This window comes from Podarcis vaucheri (genome assembly GCF_965113315.1).
Source record: "Podarcis vaucheri genome assembly, chromosome: 11".
Taxonomy (NCBI): Eukaryota; Metazoa; Chordata; class Lepidosauria; order Squamata; family Lacertidae; genus Podarcis; species Podarcis vaucheri.
Genome location: NC_138749.1, coordinates 56,392,253 through 56,407,290, shown reverse-complemented (window position 1 = coordinate 56,407,290; position 15,038 = coordinate 56,392,253). Strand labels below are relative to the sequence as shown.

The 15,038-nt window shown below is 50.4% G+C and overlaps 1 protein-coding gene across 4 annotated transcripts in view; it reads right to left on the bottom strand.

Moving 5' to 3' along the window:
- S1PR3 (sphingosine-1-phosphate receptor 3) overlaps positions 1-15,038 on the bottom strand; it is an 86,206-nt gene that overhangs the window by 14,597 nt on the left and 56,571 nt on the right. Inside the window, exon 1 of one of the 4 annotated variants that reach the window (XM_082241645.1) lies at positions 6,182-6,396. The exons of 1 other annotated variant lie outside the window; for it this stretch is intronic. The gene's annotated coding sequence lies outside the window, so the exon portion shown is untranslated. 2 more of the 4 variants (XM_082241647.1, XM_082241648.1) reach the window with 2 other exon arrangements.

Below are 15,038 nucleotides of genomic sequence, written 5' to 3'. Positions count from 1 at the left end.
GTGAAAAATGGCTTAGTCATTACCAAACTTAAAACCATGGAGAGACCTGGTCTGAACAAAGACACTGGATTCTTATCTCATTATACATGACTAAGCCATTTTTCACCTTCTCACCCCTTGCCTTTTCCTGCAAGACCTATTGCAGTCGTTAAGAGTCGTCAACAGGCTCATCTCAGCTATCTGCCAATCTCCCATTCCCACCACCCTTCTGAGTAATACCCCTCCCCACCTTCTCACTATATAGAAGGATCTGGCAACTTCTGTTTCAGTGTATCCAAAGAAGTGTGCATGCACACGAAAGCTCATACCAAGAACTAACTTAGTTGGTCTTTAAGGTGCTACTGGAAGGAATTTTTTTATTTCCAAACCTCAGAAAGTCTGGGGCTTTTTTTGTGGGGGTGGGGGGAGGGTTGTTTGCGCTAGGGCGACAGAGCCCTTTAATCCACTTTAAAATCCACAAACTGAAAGTTCCAGTATGCACTTGAATCCCTGCCACAAAATTCAGAGTGTCTGAGCTTTCCAAATTGTGTGTCATGACACAGTGTGTCGGTTGCAGTGTGTAGGTGTGTCGTGCGAGCCCTCCCCACACTCCTCCCAGGACTGCAAAGGGGTTAGTTTAACCTCTGGTTTGCTGGTAAAACTGAATTACTGTGTTGCAAAATTATGCATGTGTCAGGGACTGGGCAGAGGAGGGATGGGGAAGACTGCCTCCCCAGCCTGACTCTTCTAGAGAAGAAGGAGACAGTTCGGAATTACAACAGGGTTTGAGGGAGGTCACAGCTCAGAGGCAGATAAGGGGGAAAGCTGGGAAATAATGGGGGGAGGGGAGGAGGAAGAAGAAGAAGCACCAGGGAAGAAGAAGGAGGAGGAGGAGGAGGAGGAGGAGGAGGAGGAGAGACAGCTGATGGACTCAGTGCCTGCGTGGTGTAGTGGTTAAGAGCGGTGGACTCGTAATCTGGTGAATTAGGTTCGCTTCCCCGCTCCTCCACATGCAGCTGCTGGGTGACCTTGGGCCAGTCACACTTCTCTGAAGTCTCTCAACCTCACTCACCTCACAGAGTGTTTGTTGTGGGGGAGGAAGGGAAAGGAGATTGTTAGCCACTTTGAGACTCCTTAGGGTAGTGATAAAGCAGGATATCAAATCCAAACTCTTCAGTGTCTTTAGAAAGCATTCCAGACCCCCCTCTCCCAGAACACGACAAGCCTTGAAAGTAGGAGAGCAAAGAGCTCAAAGGCAGAGGGCACACCTCAGCATCCGTAGTGATCCGCATGAAGGGAGAGAGGGAGGGGGTGGAGATGTCATTACTCCAAGCGGCTGCATTTCCAAGCCTCTCTCTGTGAATATTGAATAAAAAAGCATTGGTAAGAACTTCCCTTGTCTTATCCGTTCCTGGCTACTTACCAGGGGTGTGGGGATCCTCTGCCGCCTGACAGCATGTCTAAGAAGTGTGTCACCAACATGAAAAGTTTGGAAAGCTGTGCCTTAGGCGATGATACATATGATGACTCTGACAGGCCAATGCATAACTGGTGTCCATTTGAAGCAGTGGCACCAACTCCAGGGAACCTCAAAAAAATTGCTGTGGCTGCTCATCCTCCACCCCCTGCCACTGCCACCACATGCCGCACCCTGCCACCGCCCACCTGACCTCTGGCTCTCCAGTGCCGCTGCAGCGACTGGGCCCAGGCCTGCCCACCATTAAAATGGCAATGTCCATCAACTTTGGGGTCCCTGCCCCCTCAAATATTTTATTGGAGGGGGGCAGCAAAGGGGTCTGGGTCCCTAAGAGCTGGCTGTTATGTATGCAAGTAAGACTCCTTTCCTAGGGACGTGAACCCTCACCTATCCAAGCATCCTTCCCCATGGAGGAACCCTAGGCATGCACATCTAAGGTTGCCATATTTTGAGGAGCAAAACAAGAGGACACATTTGCCAACTTCTGCTTTGAACTATGGATCACTATGCCGACTCTACCCATGAAAAAGAGGACACATAATAGCCCTCCCACTCCTCTCAAGCTGAGAACTGATCACCCACTGGTCAATGTTTGGTTGGCATCTTTTTCTTTATTTATCTGGACGACTCTGGGGTTGCAGCACTCATCTTGCTTTATTGGCCGAGGGAACCGGGGTACAGCTTCCGGGTCATATGGCCAGCATGACTAAACCACTTCTGGCGAAACAGAGCAGCGCACGAAAATGCCGTTTACCTTCTCACTGGAGCGGTACCTATTTATCTACTTTCCTTTGTGCTTTTGAACTGCTAGGTTGGCAGGAGCAAGGACCGAGCAACAGGAGCTCACCCCATCGTGGGGATTTGAACCACCAACCTTCTGATCAGCAAGCCCTAGGCTCTGTGGTTTAACCCACAGCACCACCCGCGTCCCTTTTTCGACAAAGTAATAACCATAAATAAATAAGAATAAAAATGTGCATCCCACCACCGAGACCATTCCATTGTAACTATCCAACCTCCCAAAATTTCAACACCTCTTGCAATGGTTTGACCCCTTTCCTTTTTAACAGTACAAATTCTACAAACACTCTCCATATCTCCTCAAAATCATTTCTCCTGCGTATTCCCTGTCTTGCCTTAATGGCACATGTTAATTTATCATTAATAGCTATATCCCACACCTCTTTATACCATTCTTCCATTTTATATTCTGCTTGCCCCTTCCACTTCCTGGCTATAATAATTTGTGCAGCTGTCAATAAATTTGTGAGCAAGTCCTTCCTAGCCTGCGAACCTTCCACCCCATCGTAAATTGATAATAATGCTACTTCTGGACTTTCGGTCAGCTTTAACCCAGTGATTTCTGTTACCTCCTTAAATACCCTTTGGTTGGCATCTAATGGGTGAGGCTAGCCATTGTATTCTTGGAGGTGGCTTACACCTCTGATCCCACGAGTACTGGGGGACCCTGAAGTCCCCCTTTGTTTTATTTAATTAGTTCCCATGAGTAGGCATGATGGAGAAGGAACATGTGTGGGTTATGAACATAACAGGAAGCTGTGGTCCTGCAGATGTTGTTACACTGCAGCCCCATAAGCCCCAACCAGTATGGCTAGCATAGCCAGTGGTCAGGGATATTATTATTATTATTATTATTATTATTATTATTATTATTATTAAATTTTCTGTTTTACAATTTAAAGCACTAATTTATACGTCCTTAAGCTATCAATGACTTCCCTTCTTCTCTTTCCATGGTTCATTTTACATATTATAAATCCCTGTATATTTTACAGAAACTATACCATTCAGTATCCCATTATTACATACATCATAACTTATTTACGTTGCTGAATTTATCTTAATGCTGCCAGTGTTTTTAGCTGTACACAATTATTTCCCATATATTCAATAAACGTTTTCCAATCTACTCTAAACATATGTTCTTCTTGTTCTCTTATTCTATATGTTAGGTCTGCAAGTTGTGTATATTCTGTCAACTTAAGTTGCCACTCTTCTTTGGTTGGGACCTCGCTCGTTTTCCATTTTTGGGCCGCAGTAGTAGCATACATAAATAGTCTTTTTTGACACCTGGGAATTTCCCTCTGAATTATCCCCAACAAAAAGACTCTTTTTTTGGAAAGGTACCTTAAAACATTTTTTTCGATTCATTATATATCATTTCCCAGTACTCTTTACACCACATATGAAAGAACGTTCCCTCAATCTTTTTGCATCTCCAAGAACCCAACATTACTTTTCAGAGGTTCTCCAGAAAGCCATAAAATTACAGAAGGTTTGAGAGTTAAACCACAGCAATCAATTCCTGTACTGGGATAATACTAGGATGAATGGGTGGGCAGTTGGGAACATGGAAACGTAGCTTGATACATTCAGCTTTCACATCACAGCTGGGTTTTATGACTGTGAATGTGTCTTGCACGCACTGGTAATTTGAATCAATATTGAGTGATTAGCAAGACTTGGTGAACCACTATACTTTGCAGGTTTTAGGGCCCAGCCAAAGGGAACCCCTACCAAAATGAATTTGGGGGAGGGAGATGGTTGAGTGCAGTGCTCCCTTTCCTCTACAACAATCATGTGAACTGCGGAGAAATTTAAAACGCAGGAGACTGCATCAGAACAGAAGGGCCCATCATGTCTGTAGCCTAAGTACTTTGGGGTGGTGTTTGGCACATTTGTGGACATTGGCAACAGAGAGCTCAGATCCTTTCATCTAGCTCTAGTTCCTGAGCCATAGCTAAAATAAGATAGAACACTAATTTGAAAGGACACCCCTTATTTAAGGAGACCGTCTCATACTCTAAAACACCACAATCCCATAACATGTAATGGGCAGCCTTTATTTCCATACTTTACACTCCCAGAGACCATAATGGGTGTTCTCAATTTCAGATGCCACAGTTCCACCACGAGCTCTTACTTTGGAAATCTTGGCTAGTCTGAACCTCTAGAAATTGCTTTATTCTTCTCCTCTGGTCCAGATTCCTCACTCCCAACTGTCTCTTATTATCAGGGCCATTTCTTATTACTATTTTGTTAACACACGAAAGTAATTGTGAACTGACCTTTTACTGGTTGATTTACTGGTTGACATTAACCTGGAAGTGCAAAAGAGAGTCAGGCTTTGGGGCACTTCCTGTAACATACACAATGGTCCTCTGGACAAGTGGGGTGTGGCTGTTTCGTAGAATTATAGAATCACAGAATTGTAATAATAATAAGAATTGTAGAGTTGGAAGGGACTCAATGGGTCACCTATGATGCAGGAATCACAGCCAATCACAGTTTAAATCAGAGCATTCCAAACTTTTCATGTCGGTGACACACTTTTCCTAGACATGCATAATTTTGCAACACAGTAATTCAGTTTTACTAGCAAACCTGAGGTTAAACTAACCCCTTTCCAGCCCTGGGAGGAGCACGGGGAGCTTTCTTACGACACACCTACACACTGCAGCCGACACACAGTTTGGAAAGCTCTGGTTTAAATGATCCCACAGTGTAAATAATCAATGAGAGCCTTTTCATCTCATGTTCTGTCTTCCTTGCTGCTATGTTTCCCCAAAAGCCAGCCCCATGATCAGTTCACCTACATGTCTAATCCCCAAGCCATATGGTGAGGGCACTGATCTATGCCAACGCAAACCTCAGGATGGAGACCAGGGTTGTGTACACACATGCATGTTGAGCCAGCAACATGTACAAAAAAGGACCATCAAGAATAACTAGGGGTGGCCACAGCCACCAAGTGGCACTCATACACCCTTTAGGAGTGAGTAATAATCATAGAATCATAGTTGAAAGGGACACGGGTCATCTAGTCAACGCCCCTTCAATGCAGGAATATTTTGCCCAACATGGGGCTCAAATCCACAACCCTGAGATTTAGAGTCTTGTGCTCTACTAAACTGGGTGCTACTTTTGCTTCTCGTTGTGGTTCGACATCCCAACACACAAAAGCTCTGGGCAAACCTCGTCGGGCAAGAACTTTGCAGGAAGCCAGTTCTTCCCGCACCCTTTTTAACAGCGCGATTCTTCAGCATCCCAAATAATTTGGAGATCCATCAGTCACCATCCCCTTTGCTTTCAGTGGCGAAGTCTTCCAAGACAAACAGCTTTGCAGCCAAAGAGACACGCGCGCGCGCACATGCAGCTCAACTTTTACGAGTCAAATGAACAAACTGAGCAGAAGCAGCAGAAAGCAGGTGAGGAAAAGTTTTAGATGAGGCCCCTGCTTTCTCTCCCTTTGTGGTTTCTTATTATAACTCTCATCAACGCACCACCACCACCGCCAGTTAAGTCTCCCAGCAGTTGACGATGGTGGGAATCCAGAGGCATCTCCTCTCCTCCGGGAAGCGCTGCAAACTTTTACAGACTCCCGAGGCAAAATGGTAATACAAACCACGCTGCGGGGAAAGGATGGCCAGTCCTTGTCACATCGCAGGAGGGCAATGCTGAGCCGACCATTCCTCCCCCCCCTTCAGATCCCCCCCAAAAAAATCCCGATCCCCAACCGGTTCGCACTAATTTGGATGACAGAACACTGACGTGTAAACGGCACCCCAAGCGTCAGCCGAGAGTCCCCTGGCGTTCCATCCCCAAGCGAGTCACACTAATTCGGATTAGAGACCGCTGCCGTGTAAACGGCACCCCAAACTTCGCGGAGCCTCCCGGCGTTCCATCCCGCGCGCCTCCGCTCACCTCGCTCCGACGCGGCTCCCTGCCAGGCGCGCCACATCCTGGGACGTTCGGAGCGCCTTATATACCCGGAGTCCGGCGCTCTTTCCGGCCGATCGTCCCCTTTCCCCCTTCCCGGCTGTCGGCCAGAGCGTGGATCCAATTGATCCCACGGGCGCTGCGCTGTTGGAGAGCCCGCCGTCCCGTGCAAGCGCGGCCAACTTCCCCGCCAGCCTGCGAGGAGATGCTGAAGCTGCTGCTGCTGCTGCCGCCGCCCGCCCCCTCCTCGGGCTCCTCCCTCGCGAGGTCGCCCCCGCTCCATGTCCTGTTTCACACACCCCATCCCGGCCCTTTCTGCTCCCTGCTGCGCTCCGTCTACATTCCTTCTCCGGCCAGCCTCCCCTCCTCCAACGCGCCTCCCAGGATCGCATCTCGCCCACCCTCTGCTCGCCTGTCTCACCCCCGTCGCTCCCGCTCGACTCTCTTGTTTCCCATCCGTGGCAATTCCAGAAGGCTGTCGGACCCGAGGCGCATGGACTGGGAAGGGAGCCCCCCTTGCATGTCAGCGGGGCTGGGTGAAAAAAGGAAAAGTTTCTACCTGCGAGGCTCTCCCAGCTCAGGCAGCAAACCCATGCACACTTAACCAGGGAATTACGGTATAGAACTGTAGGCACCAGAGAGTCATCTAGTCCAGCCCCTGCAATGCAGGAATCTTTCATCCCAAGTGGGGCTTGAACCCACGACCTTCAGATTAAGAGTCTCATGCTCTGCCGACTGAGCAATCCTGGCTGGTTAATTCACTTCTCCAAGTCCCTTTTGGGGTTGGAGCTGGCAAGCACTAACCAGGAGAGGGGATTTCAATTGCTTTTTTTTAATGGAAAGAGATAGTTGTTAGCATATAGGCTAGCATATTTAATTTTTAAGAACTTCAGATAATAATAATAATAATAATAATAATAATAATAATAATAATAATAATAATAATAATAATAATATTTTTATAACCTAGCTGGGTTTCCCCAGCCACTCTGGGCGGCTTCCAACAGAATATTAAAATACAATAACCTATTAAACATTAAAAGCTTCCCTAAACAGGGCTGCCTTCAGATGTCTTCTAAAGGTCTAGTAGTTTTTCTCTTTGACATCCAGTGGGAGGGCGTTCCACAGGGCAGGTGCCACTACCGAGAAGGCCCTCTGCCTGGTTCCCTGTAACTTGGCTTCTCGCAGCGAGGGAACCACCAGAAGGCCCTTGGCGCTGGACCTCAGTGTCTGGACAGAATGATGGCGGTGGAGATGCTCCTTTTAAAGTAGCTTTAAGTGTATGCATATCATGAATTGTGCATATGTTGATCTAGTTTCTCCTAGGGTTGGCAACATAACTATTTTGAGCAGGTTCTATTGGCAACGCAGTGTTCTACCACATCCTGCTGGGGCTACAAATGCCAGAGGATGTTGTGGTTTCTTCTATGTCCATTCTTGGAAAGATGGAGTCTATTATTATTAGAGACTATTGGTTGCTGTTAATCCTTAAGTAGACATACACTTTGGATCAAGTCAATAGCCCATCTACCTGTAGTTAAGCATCCAGGATCAACTCCCACCCGGAAACCAATGTCCCCACTGTGGAAGGACGTGTGGATCCAGAATTAGCCTCCACAGTCACGGACTCACTGTTAGGGCTGTGTTTATGGAAGACCATCTTACCTGGCTATGAGTGATCTCTAAAGAAGAAGATTCAAAAGCATCTCTTCCTCCATCTGTGGATGCAGATCTTAGCCATTGTGGTTAGTAGCTTTCGGTAGCCCTTTCCTCCATGAATTTGTCAAATTCATAGTTTGTGGAAGATAGTAGATAGTTGCATGAAGAAGATGTGAACAGGTAAAATGGCCAAGGCAAGACGCATGGCAGGGCAAAGAATCTTGGGGTTCATCCACACTTTCACTTGAGCTGCATTTTGATCACATTCTGTACCAGCAAATTCCCCCAGGCCCAAGGGCTTTCTATTTTGCTCTCTGGCTGTGCCTTGCAAAAGTCCAATCTTACGCCCTTGAACTGAAGTGCAGCAAAGCAAAATCCCTTGCATCTGATAGGATCTGATTCGACAGGTAGTGTCAGGTTTTTGCAAGGCAAAAGAGAAGCTCTCGGACAGCGGGTGGGGGAATGGCAACTGGTACGCAGCACGATCAAAATATGGGTCAAACAAATGTGCCCGTAATTTCACAGATTATGCTCCTCTGAACTACCCAGGAATGAGACCAGGAACAGGTCGCAGGAGCTAACTTGATAAAGGCATGGACCATTAGAAACAACAACAACAACAACAACAACTTATTGATACCCCCATCTGGCTGGGTTTCCCCAGCCACTCTGGGCGGCTCCCATCATCATCATCATCAAGTGACAAAACATCAAACATCAAACATTAAAAACTTCCCTAAACAGGGCTTCCTTCAGATGTCTTCTAAAAGTCAGATAGTTGTTTATCTCCTTGACATCTGATGGGAGGGCGTTCCACAGGACTGGCACCACTACCAAGAAGGCCCTCTGCCTGGTTCCCCATAACCTCGCTTCTCGTGGTGAGGGAACTGCCAGAAGGCCCTCGGAGCTGGACTTCTGTTCTAGGCTGAACAATGGGGGTGGAGACGCTCCTTCAGGTATACTGGGCCGAGGTCATTTAGGGCTTTAAAGGTCAGCACCAACACTTTGAATTGTGCTCAGAAATGTACTGGGAGCCAATGTAGGTCTTTCAGGACTGGTGTTATATGGTCCCAGTGGCTACTGCCAGTCACCAGTCTGGCAGCCCCTTCTGGATTAGTTTCTAGTTTCTAACTAGACCACTTTGGCGAGACAGTCTGCGGGCAGGTAGGGTCTCAGCCTGTGTACCAGGTGGAGCTGGTAAACAGCTGTCCTGGACACAGAATTGACCTGCGCCTTCATGGACAGCTGTGAATCCAAAATGATTCCCAGGCTGTGCACCTGGTCCTTCAGGGGCACAGAAAAGGAATTGAAAATAAAACTGCTGGTATCATAACGTCACTATGAAATTCTATGGTGCCACCACATCTGGAGTACTGTGTAGAGATCTGCTCACCCCTCCCCGAAAAGGATATTGTAGATCTGAGAAAGGTTCGAAAAGGGAGCAATCGGAAAGATCAAGGTTTGGAGCATCTCTTCTATAAGGAAAAGTAGCCACAATCGGAGGCTTTTTAGTTTAGAGGAAAGTAAATTAAAAGGAGACCGGATAGGGATGTGTAAAATTATGCATGGTGGAATTGCTTCTTCACACAGCAGACAGTGTGACATGATGAAATCTGCTCCCACAGGAGACAGTGATGTCCACCAACTTGGCTGGCTTTAAAAGAAGATTAGACAAATTCAGGGAAGAAGGTTGCAAGTAGCCTTCTTGAGTACCAGTTTCTGGGATGGCACAACCAGGGAAAGTGCTATTGTGCTCCTGTTCTGCTTTTGGCCTTCCCATGGGCATTTGGCTGACCATGGTGAGATCATGATGCTGGACATTTGGCCTGAAGAAGCAGGAATCTTCTGATGCTCATAAACTGCATTGAACTTGAGTAAAGTATTAGGATTGTGTGGCACCTCTGTCTAATGGAAAAGCAACATTGGCTTAGTATGTCACAGAAACATGCAAACTGGCCTCGTAGCAGGTCTGGCAATTTGTTCATATACTGTAGCTCAGTATTGCCTATCTTGACTGCTAGATAATAGAGTCTCAGGCCCAGAGGGTCTCTCCCAGACCCTGGTACCTTCTTCCTTTTTAAACTGAAAGTGCCAGAAATTGAACCTGGAACTTCCCCTTCCAACTTCTCCTCTCATTATTCCCACATCCTCATTTTGTAGAGTCCAGTCCAGGCTTCCTCAACCTCGTCCCTCCAGATGTTTTGAGTCTACAATTCTCATCATCCCTGACCACTGGTCCTGCTATCTAGGGATCATGGGAGTTGTAGGCCAAAAACATCTGGAGGCTGAGGTTGAAGAAGCCTGGTCCAATCCAACCCCCTGCAATGCAGAATATGCATTGATCCTGCAACCCGGGCATTATTAGCACCATGCTTCTTCCCCTCTTCCATTCCTCCCACCTCTTGCCTTTTGGGTCCCTGTAAACCTTTGCCTCAAATCGGTCCAGCTGCTGCTGTTAAAACAGTGTGAATCTGGTTTGATTCAGCCAGCGTTGATCATCTTTATATTGTTTTAAGCTGGTGGTTAAAAACCATGGACCACATCTCCTCTGACCATCAGCTATGCTGAATGGGGCTAATGGAAGCTGGAGTTCAGCCGCATCTGAAGGGCCACGGTTTAGTCATCCCTGAACTAAAGGAACCCATTTAAATGTTTTTGGTTTTTTAAAAATCAGAAATAGCTACAATAGATTTTTCAAAACACACACTGTCAGGGTTACTTCCAGATCCTAGCTCACAGAGGATCACGCTAGCCAGCGGTTGTTGATTAAAAGTCTTTATTGAGTTACAGTCTCCATTCTTGAGCTGCTGCGTGCAACCCTACGCCTTATGCTTAGGTCGGCGAAGCTCCTTCTGAGTCTCCGCCCCTTGCGCACCAACTTAATATCCTGGCCCTGCTCCACCTTTTCCGCCTGACAGTTCTCCTCTGGGTCCCTCTGCCCCCCTGGGTCTCTCCCTTCCGGGATTCTTCTGACGCTGACCCCCCTGACTCCCCTGTCTCCTTGCGCCGGGCTTTAGGACCTGGCTCTCTTTCCGGGCTGCCTACTGCGCCACCTTCCTGTGCATTTGAACTTGGCGCGCGCGCCCAACCTTCCACTTTCCGTTTAACCGTCACTTCGCTCCCCGATGAAGGTGTGGCCACTCCTGACTCGTGCCCTCCCTCCTGTTGTGAGCTGCCAGCGCTAGTTCCCAGGCGCTCTTCCTCTTCCCTACTCTCTGGCGGTGACGTAGGTCCCGATCTCCAACTGCTCCCCTCTGAGTCCCCTCTGGCTCTTTCTTCCTGGGGTGTCCCCCTAGTCTCCCCCCTTGCCCTTGCCACTGGTGCTCCTCTTTGTGAATCTTCTGATTCACTGGACAGACTCGGAGATCTCGGGTCGTCGTCGTCACTCATCCTTTCTTCTGCCTCCTCCCCCTCGCTCTCTGTTTCCTCCCTTGCCCTCGCCTCTGCTCCTGAACCCCTGACATCCATCCCCCCCTCAAAGCCCCCCCTTCCCCCCTCCCCTCCCTCCGGTGCGGGAACTGGGTGCTGCAGTGTCAAAGGGACGAATGTCGGGTACAGTTCGCTTCCCGTGGCCGGCCTCCATCCGCAGACTCCCGGTTCTTCCTCCCTGCTCTCGTCAACGACGGTCACCTCTGCTTCCATCTCCGTGCCGCCGTGCTCGAGACCCTGGTTGTCCCCGAAAAAGTCCATGTCGGTCTCTCCCTCGCTTCCTTCTGTAGGCGTAGCTCGTCCTGGACCCTCCAGCCACTTCCTGCGCCACTGCTCCTCTGGTCGATCATCCCACCAATACGAGGGTTCTGAGGCAGATCCCGAGGGTGACCCCTCCGGGGAACGGGCGTCTCGTGTCGGTTCCTCATCCGAGTCGAACCCCCGGAACGTGCTGGCTGAAAGCGTGGGCGTGAAAAGCCAGTCGTCGAAAAAGTCCGCCGGCATTGGCCTATGGGGAAAGAGGGCATGAAACTCTTCCTTGAGCAGAGGTTCATCTAGAGCGTAGCCCGGCACCCAGCTGTTGGCATTGGCCGGGGTGCCCTCCTTAGCGAGAAGGTATTCTACCCCCTCTTCCCCCCATCTGGAGTCCAAAATCTCCGTGACTTCGTTGAGGCGCACCTCCTGTGCCACTCCCCGTTGCCTGGTTCCCTCTCGGAGCGGACTCGGCGCCGTGCCGGGTTCCTGAAACCTGTGCGGTGCCTTGTAGGGAGTGAGCACCGATCTGTGGAACACCGGATGCATTCTGGAACCCTCCGGAAGCGCCAGCCTGAAAGCCACCGGGTTGACCTGCTCTTCGACTTGGTAGGGCCCCAGTTGCTTATGCCCTAGTTTCTTCTTGGCCAACGACCTGGCCGGCACTGCGTGGTCTGCTAACCAGACCCAGTCTCCCACCTGGATCTCTTCGCCAACCCTTCTGTGTTTGTCTGCCTGCACCTTGTATGCGTGTTTGGCCAGCTCCAGGTGCCGCCGCAGCTGATCGTGAACCTCTTGCAACTCCGACGCGAACGCATCTGCTGTCTGCGGCTCCCCCTCCACCAGTCTTTCCAGTCCCGGGAAGGTTCTGGGGTGCCTCCCGTTGTTGGCGAAGAACGGCGTGACCCCCGTGGACACGTGCTTCGTGTTGTTGTAGGCGAACTCGGCGAGCGGCAGGTAATCCACCCACGTCGCAGGCTGTTGATTCGCATAGCATCTCAGGTACTGCTGCATGATGGCATTGACCCGCTCCGCTTGCCCGTTGGTCTGCGGGTGTCTCGCCGACGCCAGGTTGATCTTGACGTTTAGGAAGCCCATCAGCTTCTGCCAGAAGTTCGAGATGAACTGCCGCCCGCGGTCGGACAGAATAGACCGTGGCAGACCGTGAACCTTGAACACGTGGTCTATGAACAGTTTGGCGGTTTGTTCCGCCGTGGCCACCTTCGCACACGGGATGAAATGCGCCATCTTGGAGAACAAGTCCACCACCACCAGCACGGCCGTCTTGCCCCTCGAGCTGGGCAGATCCGTGACGAAGTCCAAGGCGACTCTCTCCCATGGCTCGACCGGAGTTTGCAGCGGTTCCAACAGTCCGGCCGGCGGTCTGTGCACTGGTTTGGCCCTCTGGCAGGTGTCGCACCTCGCCACGTAGTCCGCGACCTCCCCTCTCATTCCGGGCCACCAGAAATCCCTGGCGACTAATTCCACCGTCTTCTCCTTGCCAAAGTGCCCGGCAGTGGGCGCGTCGTGCAGCTGATGCAGTACCTTGGCGCGAAGTTCGTCTCCCGGCACGTAGATGGCCCCTTTGCGGATGAGCAATCCATCTCTCAGCTGGAACCCGTTGGTCGCTGCCGTGCCCCTTCGCATCTCAGCCATCTTTGCTTGCGCGAAAGAGTCATTCTGCAACGCTTGTCGCACCGCCTCCAGGTCCACTGTCGCCGCAGCGCACGCCCACACTGTTGGCGCGAAGATGTGCATGGCGGCCGCTGGCGTGGCGTCCTCCAGATACTGTGGCTTACGGGATAGCGCGTCCGCCATGATGTTGGTGTCCCCCGGGACATACTCTATTCGGAAGTCGAAATTCGCAAAGAACTCAGCCCAACGTATCTGCCTCTGGTTCAGGAACTGTGCCGTGCGCCAGTGCTCCAGATTCTTGTGGTCCGTGCAGACCTGCACCGTGTGCTTGGCTCCAATCAGGAAGTGCCTCCATGCTTTGAACGCTGCATGAATAGCCAGCAACTCCCTGTCCCAGATGGTGTAATTCTGTTCGGACTTGCTGAGCTTCCTGGAGTAAAACGCTCCGGGCCTCCAAACCCCCTGCGGGTCCTTCTGCAGCAGGACTGCTCCGACGGCCCTGTCCGAGGCGTCTGTTTCAACTCTCATCGGCCTGCTAGGATCGACATGAAGCAGCTGTTCCTCCGAGGCGAAAAGACGCTTGAGTGCCTGAAAGGACTGCTCCGCCTGCGCTGTCCAGATGAACTTCTTTTTCTTGGAACTGAGCGTGTCTGTAATGGCTGCAGTCTGCATAGCGAAGCCTTTGATGAACTTGCGATAGAAGTTCGCGAAGCCGACAAATCGTTGGACCTCCTTCCGGTTGCGTGGGCTTTTCCAATCCAACACCGCTCGAACCTTGGCGCTGTCCATGGCGAGCCCCTTGTCAGACAACCTGTATCCCAGGAAATCCACCTCCGTCACATCGAATTGGCACTTCTCCAGCTTGGCGTAAAGCCTATGTTGCTGGAGCCTGCTCAGCACTTCCCTGACGTGTCTGTCATGCTCCTGCTGCGATTCCGAAAAGATCAGGATGTCATCCAAGAAACAGACGCACGTCTTGTAGAGGAGCCCTGCCAACACGTGATGCATGAAAGCTTGAAAAACGTGGGAGCCATTTTGCAATCCAAAAGGCATAACTCTATATTCGTAGGTGCCCAGGGGTGTGAACATGGCTGTCTTCCACTCATCTCCTTCCCGCATGCGAATCAGGTTGTACGCCCCTCGCAGGTCCAACTTGGTGAACACGCTGCCCTTGCGTACTTTCGCGAGGAGGTCGTCGATTCGGGGCATGGGGAAGTCCGACGGCTTGGTGACACTGTTCAAAATGCGGTAGTCCACCACGAGCCTTTTCTGGGGCGTGTCTCGCTTCTTCACAAAGAATACAGGACTGCCCCCCGCTGCCTGGGACTCTCGGATGAAACCGCGTTTCAAATTATGATCAATGAACTCCTTGAGTTCCTGCAGTTCGTCTTCAGACATGGAATACAGCTTCCCTTTGGGCAGCGCCGCCCCCGGCAGCAGGTCAATCTTGCAGTCATATGGTCTGTGGGGGGGTAGCTTGTCTGCCTCCTTCTCGCAGAAAACCTCCAAAAATTCTGCGTACTTGTGGGGAATCGCTTGCAGCGTGCCGAGCAGCAGCTGTGACTCCTCTTGCTCCCCTTCTTGCTGGGGCATGATGCAGTGTTCAGCACAAAAGGAAGAACCGAAGGTCAGCTGCCTCTGGTACCAAGCCAGCGTCGGGCTGTGCCTGTCCAGCCAACTCATGCCCAATACGATAGGCGTGTCTGAGAGTTGAGTGACGTTGAAGCTGATAATCTCCTTGTGATTTCCAAGCCGCAGCACCATAGGTGGCGTCTGCTTCACCACTTGCCCCCCTAACAGCTCCCTGCCATCCACCGTGACAACCTGCAGTGGCAGCGCGGCAGGCAGCAACTGTATAGCGTGCCGG